The sequence below is a fragment of the Mesocricetus auratus genome, unplaced genomic scaffold (assembly GCF_017639785.1).
Source record: "Mesocricetus auratus isolate SY011 unplaced genomic scaffold, BCM_Maur_2.0 Super-Scaffold_6730, whole genome shotgun sequence".
NCBI classification, from domain to species: domain Eukaryota; kingdom Metazoa; phylum Chordata; class Mammalia; order Rodentia; family Cricetidae; genus Mesocricetus; species Mesocricetus auratus.
This window is the reverse complement of record NW_024429184.1, coordinates 30735789-30758229: the sequence shown is the minus strand read 5'-3', so window position 1 is coordinate 30758229 and position 22441 is coordinate 30735789.

Genomic DNA, 22441 nt, shown 5'->3' with positions numbered 1-22441 from the left:
CAGGCTATCTAGAATCATCTGAATCCTAGGCTCAAAGAACATGTTGTCTTTAGCAATAGGCACCCAATCTCTATTCCCAAGAGGCAACTAAGAACTATGTCAATACTGTGTGTTGCTTTGGAAGTCATTTGGACTACTCTGTTAGTCATTCAAAAGGAGGTTTCTTGTATCTGGTACTGCTATTATTATTTTCTTTCATATTTTTACAAGTAGTTCTTATGGGGAGCGTTGCCAACTCAACTGACTTAATTTCAACACTCATACACACTATATGTACTTACACACATTGTAGATAATTAGAGGTAAATATAAAATAATATCATTGCAGGCCAGGCAGTGGTGGTGTACACCTCTACTTCCAGTACTTGGGAGGCAGAGGCAGGCGTATCTCTGTGAGTTTGAGACCAAAAATGTAAAATAATATAATATGATTTTTAAATTTAAATTAAAAATTATTATTTTACACACAAATCTCATTTCCCTACTGCCCTACCATGCCCCCACCAACTCCCTATCCCACCCCAATCCATTTACCTGGGAGGGTGAGGTCTCCCATGAGGGGCCATCAAAGTCTGTCATATCATTTAGGGCAGGGCCTAGGCCCTCCCCCATGTATATACACTAAGAGAGTATCCATCCATAGGGAATGGGCTACCAATGTCCATGCACTAGGGATAAATACATGTTCCATTGCCAGTGGCTCCATAGACTGCCCTGTCCTCTCAACTGACACCCATGTTCAGGAGGCCTGGTTTGGTTCTATGCTGGCTCCCTAGCTGTCAGACTGGTGTCCTTGGGCTCCAGCTTGCTCAGGCTAGCTGTTTCTGTGGGTTTTCCCAGCATGGTCTTGACAGCTTTGCTCATCACTCTTCCCTCTCTACAAATGGATTCCAGGAGTTTGGCTCAGTTTTTAAGCGTTGATCTCTGCTTCTGATTCCATCAGCTAGTAGGTGAAAGATGCACATTCATACCACAAAGTCATCTGTTCAAATATACTCATAGCAGCATTTTCTGTAATAGCTAGAACTTTGAAGCAACCTAGATGCTCCTCAAAAAATGAATGGATAAAACAAATGTGGTACATTTACACAATGGAATACTACTCAGCAGGAAAAAAAACAAAAAATATTGAAATTTGCAGGCTAATGGATAGAACTAGAAGAAACCATACTGAATGAGATAACTGTGACCAAGAAAGAAAACCATGGAATGTATTCACTCATAAGTGGATATTAGAAATAGAGCAAAGAATTACCAGCCTATAATCCACAACCCTAGAGAAGGTAGGAAACAAGGAGGACCTTAAGAGAGATAAACATAGTCCCTTGGAGAAGGAAAAAGGGACAAGATCTCCTGAAAAAATTGGGAGCACCGAGGCGGGGAGTGAGGAGGAAACTAGGATAAAGCAAAGGACAGAAAGGGAGCGTGAAGGAGAACATGAAAGATCAGGGGAAAGCACAGAGAAGGAGAGCAAGAAGGGAGCTATTATAGGTTTAAAGACAAATCTGGCGCTAGGAAAATATCCAGGGATCCAAAAGTATGACCGCAACTAAGAATCTAAGCAATAGTGGAGAGGTCACTTTAAATTCCCTTCCCCTATAATGAGATTGATGACTACCTTAAATGCCACCAATATATTTTTTTTAGTTTTATGCTTTTACTTGAAAATTTTATAATTTATTTTTTCCTTGAAGGTAAAAGCTATTCCAATCTGTATATGTGCAATATTTGTATTACCCACTCTTTTGTGGAAGGATATTTGCCTTGTTTTTCTCTTCCTAGTTATGGTGAATATGGAAGCAGTCAACATTGGTGAGCAAGTATGTGTGACGTAGTACATAGAACAGAATTTTAAGGGTGTTTGGTTTGGTTTGGTTTGTCTGAAATCAATGTGTAAGAGCAAAATTAATATTAAAACCTAAAAACCAACAATCTTCAAAAGTAAACATCCTCCAAACTGTTTTGATTTCAAATGAGACAAAAAATAACAAATCAAATATTTATTTTGAAACTTAAAGATACTTCAGATACATAAAGAAATGTACACAAGAAGATAATAGTATTTCATGAATTATAATATTGTATACTTGATTTGAGGACTTATATGAGTTTACCCTTTGTCATCTGCTCAATAGGAGTGTTGGATATTCCTGTTTTTGACAGCATCCTTGTAATGGTATTTATATAATGGCAATAGAGTAATAATATAGTATTAGGGGAAACAATTCTATGTCTGTGCTCTTATTAAATATTCATTAATTGTTTATACATAAAATCTTTGTGATACCAATAAAATGCCATTTTGATTAAAAAAGGTTCTACTACTGAGGAAAATTCACATGTTTAATACATGTTACTGATGTTTCCCTCTGATATTCTTTTTTAGCTGCACTTAATTTCTACATGATTGTAGGCCTAATGGCACACTAATTTACTGTTTTCTATAACTATAAAAAATTGCACAGTATTCACATTGAAATTAACCAGTATTGAGTATCAGCCTATACTGAGCTATATTTAATATAATAAATTTAATGTTATTCAGGAAATCTAACAGGTATATATTTTGTCTACCTGGAGTTTAATTTCTACCTTGAACATTCTCAAGACATTCTATTTTCATCTTTATAGTGATGCAAGGAAAACACCTAAACTAGTAGATTAACTAGGTTATATAATTTGTATTTATATATTCTTGTTCTAAAAAAGCTATGGTGAAATTATTTCTGTTTTGATACATCTGAATGTGAACTTGGAAATGGAAGAGATATTCTTTTATAAGTGTCGTTTTCAATACAACATTAACAATAAGGGCAAAGGTTCCTATAGACATATAAGAATTATTTGTATATTGCATTCCACCTTGGCCATTATTTGTTGACTATGAACACGTAAAAGAAGTCCCCTCACCATATCTTGCATCTCTTAGTAGTGTATGACATGATACAATGTTTTCTACCAGATAGCTTAAAAGCTGGGAAAGATATTATGCTTGAAAAAAATAACTGGACTGGGATTTAAATGATATGAAATAGAAATTCAAACCTGCTACAATTAGCTGAATTAACATTGTACAATTCTCAAGGGTTGAGAGCAGATGAACTAGTAATTGAAGGATTAATTTATAATTTTAGAGAGAATTAATTGCAAAGTAGTTTACTTTCTTAAAGCATTAAGAATAATGTGATACAAATATTAGCTTTTTAATTTGTTTAAGTGACTAAATATATTTCTCTTAGAATTAATATGAAATTGAAACTCTTCTTAGATGATGATAACTATAAGTAGCATTTTATCCTATGTTTATCATGGATGGTGAACAAACTAACTTGCTAGCTGATTCTTAAAAATGTTTTAACTTAATTTACATTCATCCATATGCTTGTCAAACATATTGTACATTATTGACTTTTATTTGCAAATACCATTTGATACTATTCACAAATTAATTAGTTTTAATTATTATTTCATAGTCTTTTACGAACTGTTTCCATGCATTTGTAAAAATAAAACTTCTTAATTGATTTTATATAAATTTCCAATAACAATTAGTTATGCCTTTATAACATCATTGATATTTTCATGTTTTTAAAATTAATTACTCTATGACAGGAATGGAGATTAAACTCCCATTCTTGAAATAAATATAACTCAAAGAAAATAATTTAATGGGTCATATTTGTCTCTTGACAGTTTTTCTACACTACAGTAGAAGGTGACAGGATTTTGTCCCCCAAAGGGCATGAAATAAAATTTTGAGACACATTTGATTATTATTAATTTGGTTATTTCTGATAGAAGCAGTGTTTCTCACTCCTACACAATACATAAAATGTGCTGTATTGAAGGAATGATTAAAGTATAGAAGCAATAATCACTGAGAAACTGTGGTGATAATTGTTTGTACAAGTAAAGCTTGTCTGAGAGATCAGAGAGAAGAAGCAGCAAGCCACAGCCATATCTTACTTCCTTAGCATGTCAGGAGACAAGAGAACAGGTTCTTCCTGCATATATTCTGTTTCTGTCCAGCTATCTCAATTCCTGTCTATCTGTACAGACCTACAGTCCTCTGTGGTTAGCTAGTGACAAGCTCTAATCTCTGACCTTGAGACAGGCTTTATTTGGACAAGCAAGATATCACCACATAGCCCCATTTTTGTCTATATTTTTAAAAAATATTATAACTAATATAAGAAAAGCTATTGTAAGAACTAGATATCACAAGAAGAACTCAAGACGATGAGAAAAGGGGTAGGTCATTATCATCCTAGGATTTTTAAAAATTGGAAGGAAAGGAAGAGCTAGCAACATCACTTCAATGAGTTATCATCTTAGTTATGGAGTTGCAATGAAGTACTGGCACAGGAAGTGCAATGACTGTAAGGGAAATCTAATAACACCAACAGAGTAGGGAAGACATTGCTGCCTTCTCTACCCCACCTCTGTTTCTTGTTATTCAATGAAAAGCAGCTGTTTCCTGACAGCTTGTATCTTCTGGATTCTTTTATATTTTTGGTTGTGAGTCTAGGCTTTAATGGCTGAGCCATCACTCTAGCCCATCTTCTGTTTTCTTGAACTGAGATTAATAAACTTGAAGGTTCATAATTCAGCTTGAGCTGGAGAGGAGGAAAACCATAGGCACTTGACTTAATTTTGAACTTTTTCATATTTTTTATTTAAATTTGAAAAAAAGGTTGTTTTACATGTCAATCCCAGTTCCCCCTCTCTCCCCTCCTAACCTGCCACACACTAACCCCCTATCCCATCCCTTTTCCGTTTCCCAGGGAGGATGAGGCCTTCCATGGGAATCTTCAAAGTCTGTCATATCATTTGTTGAAGGGCATAGGCGCTCCCCCATGTGTCTAATCTGAGAGAGTATCCCTCTTTGTGGAGTGGGCTCCCAATGCCCATTGGTATACTAGGGATACATATTGATCCACTGCCAGAGGCTTCATAGATTGCCCAAACCTCCTAATTAGCAACCACTATCAGGGCTGGTTTCCCAGCTATCAGTTTAGGGTCCATAACTCCTCCATTTTCAGGTCAGCTGTTTCTCTGGGTTTCTCCAACATGGTCTTGACCCCTTTGCTCATCACTCCTCCCTCTCTGAAACTGGATTTCAGGAGTTCAGTTCAGTGTTTAGCTGTGGGTGTCTGCTTCTGCTTCCATCATCTACTGGATGAAGGCTCTAGGGTGGCATATAAGAAGTCATCAATCTCATTATTGGAAAAGGACATTTAAGGTAGCCTCTCTACTATTGCTTACATAGTTAGTTGGTGTCATCCTTGTAGATCTCTGGACATTTCCCTAAAGCCATATTACTCTTTAAACCTATATTATGATATCTCTCATCCTGCTCTCTTTTCTTCTTCCCCGATTCAACCTTCCTGCCCCTTCATATACTCCTCTCCCCTCCTCTTTCTCCTTTTCTTTCTCCCAACTACAACTCCCCTTCCCCCATGCTCCTAATTTACTCAGGAGATCTTGTCCCTTTTCCCTTCCATGAGGGACCACATAAGTCTCTTTTCAGGTCCACCTTTTTTCCTAGCTTCTCTAATGGTGTTGATTGTAGGGTTGTGATCCTTTGCTTTATGTCTGAAATCCATACATGAGTGAGTACGTATCATGTTTGTCATTTTGTGAAAGGGGCACCCCACTCAGGATGGGTTCTTCTAGTTCCATCCATTTGCCTTCAAATTTCAATTTTAAGAATTCATTCTGCTGAGTAGTAGTCTGATGCTGCAATGATAAATGGCACACTTGTTGAGTATAAGTAAGTGTTTATTACATAAATTACTCACAAGGGAAAAACAAGCAACCAGGATGAGCCAAGTATTTTTCCGCTGCCAAATTGGAAGCCAAAAAGAGGGCCAGAGGTTATGCTGCTTAGTCTTGTATTCCTTCCTCTGTGCATGCCCCTAACCATTCCCAAAGGTGGGCCTGGCTAGTAATGTAGTTCACTGTCTACATCCGTATATGTCTTTAGTAATGCCTAAAGTGGGTGTGGTTATTACCTCATCTATATGCACCTCTAATATGCCACATGGCTAATGGTGGAGTACCGAATTTCACCCTACAGTAGTCCATTGTGTAAATGTACCATCCATTCTATGGTTAAGATGCATCTAGCTTGCTTCCAGGTTCTTGCTATTACAAATAGTGCTGCTACGTGCAGAGTTGAACAGATGTCCTTGTTGCATGGATGTGCATATTTTGGGTAAATGACTAAGAGTAGAATTGCTGGATCTTGAGGTAGACTGATTCCCATTTTCCTGAGGAATCTCCACACTGATTTCCAAAGTGCCTGTACAAGTTGGCACTCCCACCAGCAGTGGAGGAGTGTTCCCCTTTCTCTACATTCTCTCCACCATAAACTGTCATTGGTGTTTATGATCCTGCCAGGAGTAAGATGGTATCTCAGAGTAGTTTGATTTGCATTTCCCTGATGGCTAAGGATGTTGAGCACTTTCTTAATTGCCTATCACCCAGTTTAGACTCCTCTATTGATAATTCTGAATAACTGTGTGGGGGCAGGAGTAAAAAACCTATGGCATAGAAAATTTGGATAATTTACCTCTTTTCCTCTTATGTCCAAGATATTTTTTTCTACTGAAAAATAATTTTAGAATGAGACATTGGAGAAACATTAAACTACATACTGTTTTCTTCCTTTTCAAAGAAAAAATAATTTGCAAAGAAAATTCCACCATTTACATACTAAATATGTTATAGCCCATTTACACTATTGTTGAACACATATTTGTCAACTAAAATGTGATCAGCTAATGGTTTGTGGCAATTAAACTTGAATGTAAGCATAAATTTTGATGAGCTTGCAAAGTGTTATTACCTTATAATCTAGTGGTATTAGAAATTATTATTGCTTAGAGAGAGCTGATTTCACTGTTGCTTTTCTGCTTTTAAAACGGGACCCCTAACTGAGGATTAAATTAAGATAACTCTTTTCATACACGTCTCCCACTGGAATGCAAATTATAATTTTAAGATCTCAGGTACTCATGGCCTTTCCTTGCTATTTTTCTATTAAAGATTCTAATTTTAGTGAACATAATTAGTGTGTTTGGGCTATATTGAAAGAAGCTTGCCCAAAGTGAGAGATTTAAATGTAAATCACCAAGAGTATATCATTTCTGCAGGCTGACTGGATAGACATCTTGGCTCAGAGACATTAAAGCTTTGGTCTGTTCCCTCTTGCCCCACAACCTCTATACACAGCTTTAATGAGCTACTAGTATCCTGGATGACAAATGAACATGTATAAGATGAAAGATCAGACAATTTTCAAATTTTGATTTAGTCACATTTCCTTATATTCACCTCACAGAGGCATCTTGTGGTCTTAAAGGTGGGCTGGTAAAGTTCCTTAAGCCTGTTCTTGAAAGGGAAAGATCCCTTAGAGCCTGCTTCAGAGCAGCATTTCCAGGCCATACTATATCATGTTTGGCTGATATCCCTGGGATGCCTGCTCAGTTTTAAAGGAAAATGGAAGAGTGCTGGATCTGGTGGAAACAGAAAGTATATGCTGGGAACTTGGAGGAGTGGAGGGAGGGAAAACTTGGGGAGGGATGCAATATATGAGTGCAGAAGAAGTAAACAATAGCCAAACTACTGGGTAAGAACTACTGGTGAGGAGGGCAATGCCATAATTATCGTAATGCAGGTGTATTGAAAGACTCAGTATTTTCTAAGATGTTTGTAAAATATACAGCTTCTGAAAGCTGAGGGAGCTATAGGTGCCCCCATGTTAAGTTTGATAAAGGCACATATACAACAAAGTTATTTTCATATTATGTGTTGTCTATGTTTATTTCAATGTTTTCCATATTTTTTCTGTCAAAATGGTGGAAGAAATTATATGCTCCTCAGATACTGTCCTCAATTTTCTATTCTTTAAAAAATCACACGTGTTGATATCACTGTAAAATTATGATGGAATTTAAAAGGGGATTTGGGAGCGAAGATGTAAGAAGGGTTATACCTCTACATACAACACTTTATTATGAAATTATAAAAAAATTACATATATTGAAATGTTCAATGCAGAAGACCAGAATTGGCAAAAGACACTACAAGACCAAGTTCTCAGGACAATAGAGATTTATTTGCTTCAGAGGAGCAAAGGGCAAGGAATAAGAGCAAAGACGGGAGATAAATGATGAGGAAGAAGAGAAAAGAAACAAAAGAGAGGGGTAAAGGATATTTGTCCCAGAGCAACAAAAACTTGCCACTGGATAGAGAGGAGAAACTCCTTGCCCATAGGCAAATGGCAGTTTAAGAAGGGAAAAGGAAAACCCAGTGTTTGCTTTGATTGGTCATGTTAATTAGGGTAGACAAAGAAGGGCTTTTGATTGCTGGATCTCAATACATTGACCACTGGACCTTGGTTGTAAGCCTCAGAAGGACAAAGTGGATAAATAAGGGAACAGACCTTAGTGGCTAGCTTTATAATATAATCTAGCAGTGTAGGAAGGAAGAAGGAATAGAGGAAGAGTCAGGACTTCCAGAGTCATGATTCCTCTGCTGTGACCTACTAGAGCCCTTCACTCTGCCTACAATAATTTTGAGAATATGAATAAAAATACACTGATATTCCAGTTTATACAGAATGGATATTGTATAGAATGACAAACTGAATTATAAGACTTCCATGCATAGTCTTGACGCATTTGCTCATATTATCGCTCCTCCCTGTCTTCAAGTGGAATTCAGGAGCTCAGCTCAGTGCTTGTCTGTAGATCTCTGCATCTGCTTCTATTAGTTACTGGATGAAGGTTCTATGATAAAAATTAAAGTAGTCATCAATCTGATTATAGGGGAAGGCCAGTTCAGGAACCCTCTCCACTATTGCTTAGAGTCTTAGCTAGGGTCATCCTCATGCATTCCTGGGTATTTCCCTAGTGCCAGGTTCTTGCTAATCCCATAATGACTCCCTCTATGACAATATCACTTTCCTTGCCCTCCCTGTCTGTCCTTCCCCCAACCTGATCATCCCATTCCCTCATGTTCTCATCCTCCCCCCTCTGCTTCCACCTCCTTCCCTCTCACACTGCAGATTTACTCAGAGGATCTTGGCTATTTCTCATTCTCAGAGGGATCCACATATGTCTAAAATATACTTATGAGTGTATATACACTGTGTTTGTCTTTCTGGGTCTGGATTACCTGACTCCAGACTTTTTTTACTAGTTTCATCCATTTTCATACAAATTACAAGATGCCATTGTTTTTTACTACTGAGTAGTACTCCATTGTGTAAATGAACCACATTTTCTTCACCCATTCTTTGGTTGAGGGACATCTAGGTGGTTTTCAGGTTCCAGCTACTAATGAATAATATATTATGAATAATGCTACTAAGAAAATAGCTGAGTATTTTCATAGTCCTTGAGTATGAGTGTGCAACCTTTGGTTATAAGCTGAAGTGGTATTGCTGGGTCTTGGGATAGATGGATTCCCATTTTTCTGAGAAACCTCCATACTGATTTCCAAAGCAGCTGTACAAGTTTTCACTCTCACCAGCAATGGGGGAGTGTTTCTTTTGCTCCACATCCACTCTAGAGTAAGCTGTCATTTTTATTTTCATCTTAGTTATCTTGACAGGTATAAGATGATATCTCAGAGTTGAAGACCATGAGGAAACCCACAGAAACAAGTGATCTGTGCTAGTGGGAGTTCACTGCTCTGGTCTGACAACTGGTGAATCTGCAGAGGACCAAACTAGGCCCTCTGAATGTGGTGACAGTTGTGTGGTTTCGGCAGCGTATGGAGCCACTGACTGTGGGACCTGGATTTATCCCTAGTGCATGAATTGGCCTTTGGCAGCCCATTCCCTTTTTAGAGATATTTGTTCAGCCTAGATACAGAAGGGAGGTCTTTATTCTGCCTTAATATGATGTGACAGATTTTGTTGACTCTTCAAGGGAGGCCTCATCCTCTCTGATAAGGGGACTTGGGGTAGAATGGGGGAAAGGTGGGAAAAGTGTGAGGAGGGGAGGAAGTAGGATTTGGGATTGGTATGTAAAATTTAAAAAAGATTGTTTAAAAATAAAAAAGTCATAGTTGGGATGGTTTGAATAAGAATGGGCCCATAGGCTCATATAATTTAATGCTTAGTTTCCAGGTTCTGGAACCATTTGGAACGATTAAGAGGTGAAGCCTTTTTGGAAGAGGTGTGCCACCTCTTCCATTGTCTTTTTCTTTTCCCCTGCCTGTGGATCAGGATATTAATCATTTAGCTACTGTTTAAGCACTATGTCTTCATGTCTTCAGTTTGGAACAGAGTTGAGAAAGTGTTCTTATGGTATGAGTGTGCATCATTTGGATACAGGTCCATCAGTGATACAGCTGGGTTTTTAGGTAGAATTATCCAAGATTTTCTGAGAAATTGCCGTTTTTTTCTAAAATGGATGCATAAGTTTGCATACCAACAAGTCATGGAGGAGTGTTTCCCTTGCTCCACATTGTTTCTAACATAAACTGTCATTTGTGTTTTTGATCTTCATTATTCTGACAGTTATAAAATGTAATCTCAGAATCATTTTGAATTGATGGCAAAAGATTTTGAACATTCCTTTAGATATTTTTCTGCCATTTGAGATTCCCCTGTTGAGAATTCTCTTGTTAGTTCTATATCTTTACACAATGGAGTATTACTCAGCTGTAAAAAAACCACAGCATCAGGAAATTTGAAGGCAAATGAATGAAACTAGAAATATCATCCTGAGGGAGGTAGCCTAGACTCAGAAAGGCAAACATGGATTGTGCTTACTACTATGAGAATATTAACTATAAAGTAAAGGTAACCATGCTATAATTCACAAACCCAGATAGGCTAGGTTAAAAAAGATGCAAGAGGTATGGGCAGATGGATCTCCCTGGCAAGGGGATATAGATAAGGTCTCCTAGATGCACTGTGAGCAGATGAGGAAGGGAACCTGAGGGATATGGTTAGGGGGCAGATTCAGTTGGAGAGTACTGAAAGAGATTACTGGAAGAATAGGAGGGCATTTTTATATCAGATAAAAAACTGAGCAAGGGAAACTACTGCAAATCTACAAGGATAATCATAGCTAAGACTCCTAGCAATATTGGACATAAACCCTGAACTGACCCCCACCTTTGATCAGATGGCTAACTGCCCTAATTACTATCAGAGAGATTTAAACCCTTAACTGATGGAAACAGGTGCAGAGACCGAGAATCAAACATCACCTCAAGGTTTTAGACTACTCCTGAAGAGAAGAAGGAGGGATTGTAGCAGCTTCAGGGGACGAGGACATCACAAATATCCACAGATACAATGAAACTGGCTCATAGAAATACAGAGTCTGAAACAACAAAAGGGGCACCTTCTTGTAGGAAGCCCTCTGCATATATGTGACAGTTGTGTTGCTTGGTTAACTTGTGTGTCTCCTAACAAGGGGAGAAGAGCCTGTTACTAATGTTTGACTGGCTCTCAGGAACATATTCCTCATACTATTTGTCTTTCCCAACCTTATTGCAACTGGAGTTGCTTAGTGTTACTGAAACTTGATATGCCATGGTTTGTTGGTTCACGTGGGGTGCCTGCCCTTTCTGTACAGAAATATAGGAAGAGTTCATTGGGGGAGCAGAAGGCATGGTCAGGGGGAGGAAAAGAGGGAGGGAGAAATGTGGTACGAATATAAATATAATAAATTAATTTTAAAAAGAAATAGTTAAAAAAGTAGCAATGCCAAAATTAGACCACATGACCATCGTAAATACTAATGGAGTTAGTGAATCCCAGCACTAAAAATAGTATGACTCTGAAAGAGGAATATTACTCACAATTAATTAAAATACTTAGCCATTAGTTGTTTTGTGTATGTGTAAAGAAAAATTACCAGATTATGTTATTCTTCCACTTAATATTCCCATATGTAAACATATATGAACAATCTTACATACTTTTAACCGATTGATAGACATAGCACATATTAGTATTCAAAAATTACTTTAAATATGTGTTAAGACAAACTAGTTGTTTACAATGTCCTGACAGACTAAACAAGCCAAATATTCTCTTATACTTAAATGTATTTCTCTATCTACAAATGTATCTACTCTTAAATGTCCTTCATGAAAATCAATAATTCTTCTAATGTTACGTTCTAAACAATTTTTAATATTTTCCTCTTCTTTATCACCACTATTCTGACCACAGTATGTTTCTACTTAATATCTCCTTAACTTCAAATCTGTCTGCAGCTCTACTTCAGTGCTCTTTCCAAAGCCTAAATTCTGTGTACTTAATGCTACATAGAAAGAAAGCTAATTATGCCAAAAATTACACTTTTTATAATATTGCTAAAAAGGAAGGGAATTAGAATTTATCTTAATAATTGACTTTGATAAGAAAATGAAGCTTATTATATGCCTACTAGCTAACTCTGGCATGGATAGTATTCATTAATTATTATCTACGAACTTCATTTTAATATTCCTCTCTGAGAAGACATTCTAAATGAAGAGAGTATTAGTAGATACCACATTGTACATTACTTGATTTTGTTCACCAAACATCAGGCTTCATAATATTCCCTGATTTTTAAAACATTGAATGGAATGGGAAAGTTAAGGTCTCTAATATTCTGCAGTTTGGGTCAATGAGCACGGAAAAAGTAGCTATATTCTTTGTGAACTTAGTGCCTATGGTCTGAGACAATAGCAAATTACTACTCTCTACTGAATGAATGATTTTATTTTTCAGTTACTGTTTCAAAATTGAATTTTAAACTCTGTTCTCAATATTTAGCAGTGCCTGCAAAGAATATGCACTCAACCAAATGATGGTCTAGCATATGCTATAATCATAAGAGCTTCCATAGGGGGAAGAAGCCAACATTTTAGAGGAAGAATGAATGATATGATTTCATTTTAGGATCCTCCAGGTGCTTTATCACAGAATCTGGGCTTTGAGAAAATTACTTGAAATATATGAGAATAAAATTGTTAGCAACCAATCATGACAAAATTTTGAAGCTTACATTGTAAAATAAATTAAAAGTGTATGTTTAATTCTGAAGGCTGTAATATAAATGCACATTAAATGACTAAAGAAGAGCATACAGTTATGAGGCAACACCTTCACTGGTAAAACCCATGGTCTTTTAGAGAAAATGTAATGTAGGAGCCTCTGGACATTACTAAAATTTACCAGAATGCCTAGCTGCTACAAGTAGAAATGAGTGTGGAGAAAGTGTAATATATGTGTGTGTGTGTCCTGCCTTCTGGTTTAAAGTAGTAGAAATGATAATTTTTCATAGTTACAACATGCAAAAGTCTATATGAATCAACATTATTTAATATTGGGTTGGGTCAGATGTAGTTTAGGAATTCAGACTGCTCCAGTAAATTTGTTCCGTAGAATCCGTCTGTCCATTTCTGGGAAGAGGAATTCAACACACATAGTCAGCAGTAAGTGTAGTGCTTGAACTTAATTCTGATTTCTTTCCAGTGGCCTAGTACACTTTATCTCAAGTTTCCAGACATACTGTACTTGGCTGCTTTATTTACCACTATATTCTTTCTTTCCCTTCACCATTACAAAAAGTCTTCTCTTTCTCAACTCTTTTGGGGAATTCTCAGCAGAGTATTAGGCTAAATCTGAATCATTTACTTCATTAAAAACAGCAATTAAGCAAGTTAAGTCAAGGAATAAGTGACCTAGACTCACCTTAAGCAGAAATATTACTTAATTTTATACCTGGGCACTACTACTTTCTGGCCCAGATTCTGCAGTACCTCGTATCATCCTTCCATCTAGATTTCCCCAGTAACTTCAAAGTTCAGTGTTGGCAATTAATTTCTATTCCAAGTAAATCAAAAGTGTGCTATTATTAAGAGCATTCTAGAAATGTTAAGAATGATCCTCTGCTAACCATCAGAACATGCTTAAGCAAATTTGTAGGGAAAATTACTTTATCTTTTTTCCCTCTGCTTTTCTTTAATTGGAAATTCAATGAGGTAATTTTTTTTCAAAAATGTGTCTCACATGAAAAGTGGAAATTAGGTTTCAAAATGCAATAGTAAAACTTGTTTATCATCAAAGTGTACTCCAAGCAGAAGATATAAAAGATGGACAAGTTGAGTCACAGAAGCTAGCCTCTAATAACAATGCCAGTTTCATGGGAAGTCCCACAAGTAATCATATCAATATTTGATCATAGCCATCTGGTTTGGTATCCCATATGAAGATGCTAGATGGACAAGATACTGTGAAATTGTATTAAACCGTTTAAACACACCAAAGTACATTCATTGCTAAAGGCAGGTGAGAAGCTTTAATGCAAAGTGTTGTATGTCTCCTCAAGAGACTAGATCGCCTGGGTCTAGGGATTGGAGGTTCAGCAATTTCATATTAAAAGCAGGGGTTCATATTATCCCATGAAATAGAACTCTTTAGAATGTTTAAGAAATAGTTACCAGGAAAAGATCACAAAATGCTGAAGTAGATGAAGTAGGTGAACTGTCTTCCTTCAGTTGTGTTCACAGTTTGTTAACCTGGATTCATAATTCTTGCAACTCTTGGTTCTGGCACTTACAATGACAATCCCATGCTTGTCATCAATTTCCTTTCATTTGTTTGCCTTGTATAACCTGTCAGTCCCCCAGGGAACACATATGACATGTGGAATCAATTTCATGAGAATCCATAGATATAGAACAAAGCAGGCAAGAGTGATCAGATATTTTATGAAGAACACAGGTGTGAAAAATAGCTTAAGGACCATGAATAAATAAATATTTGAGTGTGTAGCTCCTCAGTATTATGAACAAACACTCCCTGTGTGTTTATGTGCTAGTGGAAGCACGAGAGACAAAGCTAAATATTAGAAAGAAGTTGAAATTCTTCTTTCTACCTGTCTTTTTAAAGTGGGTTTAGTGAGTTCCTCTGGTGGTCTTAAATTGCTTTAACTAACACACTATGGCCAAAAATTTGTAGCTGCTTTTAAATGGTTCCAATGACTTTTCATCAACATTAAACACAAATTTTCTTTGCAAAGTATAAAATTTTCAATCATTTTTTTCCACTTGACTTTGCACCAAGATCACAAGATGAGCTTGGCTAAAAGGAGGCAGTAATATCCAGATTATCCTGAATGGTAGCCTGTTTTAGCAATGTCTCTACCAATTTCATTAGCATGAAACTTTTAAATTTTACCTTCCTGTTCTAGTGAGAAGCAGAACACCAGTAAGCTATGCCAGAATGAAGCACAGAGTGTCCAGTTTTCAGTGGAAATTTCCTTTTCACCTTAATCCCAAATATAGTCTTCAAGACCCTAATTTGTCTAGGAATTCTGATCTTCTGAGTTCCCACCAAAATTATCCATCAGTCTGTCTTTGCAACCATTATTTGTCAGTGCCCATAAAGATCCCTACACTCCATCTTGGCTCAAGGTCAGAGAGTACAGAAACAGTCCTTAGTAAGTCCTAAGACCTAAAGATCAAAGGTCTGACTTCAGTAGGATGCTCCATCTTGGCCTGGAGTGTCTTGTCTAAATACAGCAGACCTGGTCTGAGGTCTGGTTACTCCTGACCCTCAAGGCCAGGTAACAAGAAGTTGAATCTATGGTGTGGTTACTGAATCCTTGGAGAAATGAGGAAGAAAAGTCTGTTGAGTATACTTGATACCACATCCCCCTTTTTGGTTAAGGTATATAAGAGTGGTGAAAAATAAACTCAAGACATTTAGTATTGACTGAATCTTCCCTCCTGAGACTATCCTATGCCTCAGTATTTTCCTTTACTGTCTTCAGATAGCCTTTCTTTTGTCTGCACTAACCCTCTCAGGTACAAAGCACGGGCTGCGAAGCTTGACACTGACTGCAGTAGTGCAAAGACAGTTTCCCACAATTAATAAGCATACATAATCTGCATCTTCTGTCTTCCAACTCCCATAGACCAATTCCGATATCCAGAATCATGTTGCCAGGCTTAGTCACAGGAATTACTTCACTTCTCTGGAGCTAATTTTCTGTATTAGATGCTCTTCACTGTGGCATACCAGTGGGTAAAAAAATGTTAGGAGAGTTAGGAACTGTTTTCACTCATGGTCATTGTGCGGGTAAGAATGTGATGGGGCAGAGTCAAATCACCTTCTGTGCAAGAGGATACAGAGAGACAAGGGTGCTACATGGAGCCAATCCTGTTGCTGAAGACATGCCCTCAGTTTGCCAACATTCTCCATTTATGAGCCATTTTCCATTTATAATTTTATTGATTCTTTGGGCATTTCACACTCACTTTCCAGTCCTTCCTTGTCTGTCCTTACCCTGGCGACCTCCAGCCCCTCAAAGATAAAAACTAAATAAAACTAAAATAAGTTGAATCAAGTCCAATTTATAATTAAATAAAGATAAAATAAAGTAAGTTTTAAAAAGTCCAATTTATGTTATCTATATAACATGGAGCATGTTAAATCTCTTAGTGGCCTGTCCCTTAAGTAGAACTGAGTTCTTCCCTTACACCACTCCCACCCACCAGAAGCCATCAATTTTTTAAGAGTTCTCTTTGAAGAGTTCTTGTTTTGTCTATTACCTTTTCTGTGGTTTGGGATTTAGTGGAGGGGTTGACACAGAAGCCTTCCATGTCCCTCTTTCTCAGCTGTGTACAACGATTGATATTTTTGCAAAAGTAGCCTCTCCTGCTTTTTACAGTAAATGGGAGCACCGCTTTCACATGGTTTCTGGTGATAAAACACACCATGAACAAGGCCCCTGGCTGCAGTAGGACCATGGACCCAGAAAAGATCTTCAGTGGCAGCACAGGCCTATGCACTACCATTGTCTCAGGTGGCAACACAGGCCATTCACTTCAGTATGGTCCCTGGCAGCAAGTACCACAGAAATCAACATGGCTTCAGAAGTCAGTCCACACCATGGACATCCAAATGGCCTTGGATGGTAACATGGGACATGGACGTCAACACAGACCCTGGCTTCAGCAGGACCTTCACTCAGGACAGTAAACTTGATGACAGCACAGATCTGGATATCGCCACGGCCTCAGATGGTGGTGCCAGCCTCTCACATGTACCTACTCCTCTCTACTGTGGCTTCTGTAGTGCTACCTCTCTCCACAGAGCACATATGCTCTGCTTTTTTTATTTCTGTGTCTCTACTACATACTTGCTCATTGTAGTGTGCCTGTCACCTCAGCCACAGGACCTAATTCTTGTCATTTCTGGGACCAAAGGTCTTTTCTGGATAAAGATTTAATTTTCTTTTGAAAGGTGCATATTATTGAGTTCTAAGGATCATACTTTTTTATAATGTTGGAGGAATAATTTTACAGGAAAGCTACTTAGCATACTCTGGAAGGCAAATTCTACTGAATGAGGTATTGTAAAGTGTATGTGCAGGTAGTCTCCTTTCAAAGCTCCCAAATAATTACTTCTCATTTGTTTTTGGACTACTATATTGCTTCACATAATTTTAGGTTATCCTCAAATAGAAATTTTCAAATGCTATAATCTGTATTTCACTATTTAATCATAACCATTTATTTCATTTTGAAAAATAAGCACTTGTAGTGATAATCTTAATATGTTTACCTCTTAAACAATATATCACATAAATTCTTACAGTGTTCACTAAAAAACGAAACTAACATCCATCCACACAAAAAAGCAAACAAATATAATCTTCAAAGAGTTGTAAGTACTCACTCACTACTATTGGGGACAAAAAGTGTGCCAGAAGTACTGTTGAAATGAAGCCTTTAGTAACACTGTACAGTGGGGGGAGGGTGTAGGATCCTAGAGATTTGTTCATTCTTCTCACAGAGGCAACCCTCCCGCTGCTACATTTTATTCTGTAGAGATTTGAAAAAGATGCTGCTGCTATGTTTCCCTTTGACAGCAGTAGAATTATCTTTTTCATTTTTCACTTATAAAGATATAAAACAATTTCTAATATAATTGTATCTTGGCATCAGGTTGAAGAAAGAGATTATAAAAAAGATAGCTATGTGACAGAAAGAAAGATACAGATATGAAGGCTTGGTCCTCAATATTCACAGAGAATTTCATTTCTATGCCAATGATGAGATTGCTACACTTTCTCAAAGAAGAATGCTCATTGTAAACTTTTTCACTCTTTCTACTCTAATTTTGTGAGGATAAACTTATTGTATATATTAGTTATGCTGCTTCCATACTATTGAAACTATTTTTCACAGCATCACCTAATTACCTAAATCATATTAGAGCTAAACAATGGATTTCTTGGTTTAATGTTGACATTTTTGAAATTATAATTGTATCCCTTCCCCTCCTCTTTTCTTTTCCCCAAACTCATCCATGGAAGCACCTGTATTCCTTATTCAGGTCTTCTTCTTCTTTAATTGTTCTTATGTATATACGTATACATATTTCTGTAATAAACTCAATTTTAAACATCTCATTAACATACCCTGTTGTGTTAAATTAGTGATAGCTACAAAAGGAAACATGTTCAATTTTTCTCATATAAGTGCTTCTTGTAGCGACTTACTCTTTTTAATTTGTGGACATTTCATTTATTCTTCCCTCAATATTTTCTGTCTATTATGATCCATAGCATATAGCACTGAAGTTTACAAAACATAGTTGCAGAAGATGCTATAATATATATTTTTCTTTTCTTTCTTATATTTATTTTTGTGTATATGTATGTGTATATATGTGAATGCCTGTATGATGGAATGAATTTGGATTTTGTGGGAAATGGTTCTGTCCTTTCATCTTATGTGTTTATAAATGGGATCGCAGGCTCATTTCAAGAGATTTACCTGATGAGGTATCTTTCCATTCTTTGATATACATGAACAACACTGACAATGTATACCCAGTAAAGTAAAAGAATATGAAGCTGTTGTCTGAGTAAATTTGAATTAGAAGTGGTCTTAAATATGAAAAGAAGACCTATCTCATTTTATTATCAAAATATAAGCCTCAAATTTTCGCAAGGAAAGAAATTATGTAATTAGTTAGAATATACAATGTAGGATAGACAATTTCCAATTAAGGATACTATCAAAGTAATATAAAGAAGTTCAATGATTGAATAATGAGTGTGGTTGGTTGGTAGAATTTGTTGGGGAAAAATACCACACTTTGCAACATTCCTGTTGTGTGAGGGTAAGTCTGACTTGAAGTGTTATTCTCCGTATAACTGTTCTATTGGGCTCTGTATTCCCCATTATTAGGAGACTTCACTAGGGTCAATCATGTATATTCCAGGAGATTCCTAATCAGCCAAGGCTCCCAACAGTGGGACTGGGACAGCAACCCAGGCACAAAAGTTTAAACCTACAATTTGCCCTGCCTGTAAGACATGCTGGCATAGCAGAGGCATAGAACTTACAGAAGTGGCCAACTAATGACTGGCCTAACTTGAGGCCCACAAAACAAGAGTGACCCCATGTCTAACACTGTATGTATGGCCAGAAACTGGAGACTCAGAATAGAACTAAATATAATTGCCAAAAAAGAAAAGAAAGGAGAAAAACAGAAAAGTATGATTCTAATGATAGTCGGCTGTATACAGTTATCATCAGAGAGACATCATCTAGCAATCATGTAAGCGAATGCAAAGAACCACTGCAAAATATTATGTAGAGATCTTGGAACACCTAAGAAGGAGCCGGTGCTTCTAGGACCTAGTGTGGTTGAGGACACCACAGAGAAAATCATCCACAAAATCAACTAATCAGAGTTCTTAGGGGCTCAGAGAGACTGAAACAGCAATGATGTAGCCTATATGGATCTGAGCTAAGTCCCTGTATATGAATTATAGTTGCATGGTTGGTGTTCTTGTTAGACCCTAAGAGCAGGGAGAAGGCATTTCTGACTTTTTGACTATGATTGGGACGCTTTCCTTCCTAGAGATCACCTGGACAACCTTGCTGAGGATTTCTTCCTAGTGTTATTTTAATGTGTTATGCCATGTTATGTTAATAACCCCGAGGCCCTACTCTTTTTTCTTCAAAATAAATGGATGAGAAGTGGATCTGAGGAGAGGACAGGTAGGAAGGGAACTGGGAGGAGGGGAAGTAAGGAAATCTGCAATCAGAATAAAATTATTTAAAAAAACTCAAAGGAAAACACAATGAATTACATTATTCTATTATTGTTGAATCTTCTATCAAATAATATAAACATGTTCTGCTGTATTGTTCAATTGTCAATTGTTAATCAAAAGATAAACTAAAATATCTATAGGTATAGAAGGTTTTATTAGTAATAGAATAAATGATGCTGTTGTTAGGAAAAAATCAGTCATAGAAAATGGGGCAGAAGCTGGCTTAAAATTCAGCGAACAATGGAGGCATTTGCCTTTAAACCCTGCATTCAGATGTGATCTACAGTGAGAGTTCCAGAACATACCAAACTATACAGAGAAACCCAGTCTCAAAAAGTAAAGAAAGAAAGAAAGTAAGAATACACAGTGACTGAAAAACTGCAAAAAGAATTTTCTAAAGACAGTCATACAAATATCAGAATCATTTTCTCACTGTTAACTATAACTCTGAGAACTAGTATAGTGTATCAAACATTAAATGTCAGATGCTGGGCTTTCCAGTTTCTTGCTGCAAATCCCTAATCTCTGAAAAAGGTGTTTGATTTTTCAAGTGCTTAACTGTTTCACTGTTGAGTCTTATAATCTATGTTAGAAATTAATGTCTGAAGCCAGGCATTGGTGGCACATGCCTTTAATCCCAGCACTCAGAAGGCAGAAGCAGGAGGATCTCTGTGAGTTCAAGGCCAACCTGGTCTGCAGAGTGAGTTCCAGGACAACCTCCAAAGCAATACAGAGAAACCCTATCCCTAAAAACCAAAATAAAAAAAGATGAAATTAATGTCTGATCTAACCTCAAAGAGTTGTGTAGAAAGAGTGAGGAAACTTACATAAATGTTGTCAAAGCCCTCTGTGCAATGCTCCACATATTTTATATCTGTTACAGCTACTAGTTATTATCACCACTATGTAGAGCATTTATCTTTAGGATTTTATGAATTATATAACATTACAATTCTAATTTATAAGTCCATAACGCTCATTTTTCTTATTAAAAACATGCTTCATTTGAAACTTCTTAGAAATTATCTTCTGTGAAGAGTCAAATTTCTCAAGAGGCTTTGGAGCACACAAAAGAATCATTTGGATTTTCTTCGTTATTTTATATAAATCTTGATTATCTTCTTCTTGTCCAATAAACTGAAAATTTGTGATAAAGATGAGCAAGCACATGAGTAACCCTAAACTTTTAAAGTTTGCAGTAACCTAAAAGATAGCTCCATATTCCCTACAGCTTAGTCACTAACTGAGTTCAAATTTTACCAACAGTCAAGCTATGAGATACCTGTCAAGGGACGTGGTAAATACATTACAGCTCTATAGCATTTCTTTCTTCTTGCCGTTATTTCCATAGTCTGTTAAGTCAACAAACATACACCCAGAGTCTTTTTTTTATAAATTTTATTTAAATTGAAAGCAGCCTTATTTTACATAGAAATACCAGTTCCCTATCACTCCCATCCTACCATCTCCCTCACTGACTCCCCCATCCTATCCCCAGGGAGAGTGAGGACTTCCATGAGGGATCATCAAATTTGTCAAGTCATTTGGGGAAGGGCCTAGGCCTTCCCCTGTGTATCTAGGCTAAGAGAGTTTCCCTCCATGGAAAATGGGTTCCCAAAAACCATTTCTGCATTAGTGATACATCCTGGTTCCACTTCCAGAGGCTCCACAGACTTCCCAGTGCTCCTAGCTGACAGCCACATTCAGGGTGCTGGGTTTGATCTTATATTGGTTCCCCAGCTGTCAGACTGGGGTCCATGAGTTCCCACTTGAACAGGTCAGCTGTTTCTGTGGGTTTTCCTACCATGGTCTTGACCCCTTTGTCCATCATTCCTTCCTCTCTTAAACTGGATTCCAGAAGTTTGCTCAGTGCTTAGCTGTGGTTCTTTGCTTCTACTTCTATCAGCTACTGGATGAAGGCTCTAGGATAGCATTTTAAGTCAGTCATTATTTTTATTATAGGAGAAAGAGAATTAATGTAGAATCTCTACTACTGCTTACATTCCTAGTTGGGGTCATCCTTGTGGATCTCTGTACAATTCCCTACTGTCAGATTTTTCTTTAAATCTATAGTGGCTTCCTCTATTGATGTGTCTCTTTTCTTGCTCTCCTCTTTTCCTCTCCCCCATTCAATTTTCTGGATCCCTTATATTCTTCTCCCCCTTTCTCTTTCACCCTTCTCTTTCTCCTACCTCCCTCTACACTACCCAATGCTCCAAATTTGTTCAGGGGCTCTTGTCACTTTCCACTTCACAGGGGGAACGTGTATGTCTCTCTTAGGGTTCTTCTTGTTTCCTAGCTTCTCTGGCAGTGTGGACTGTAGGAGGGAAATCCTT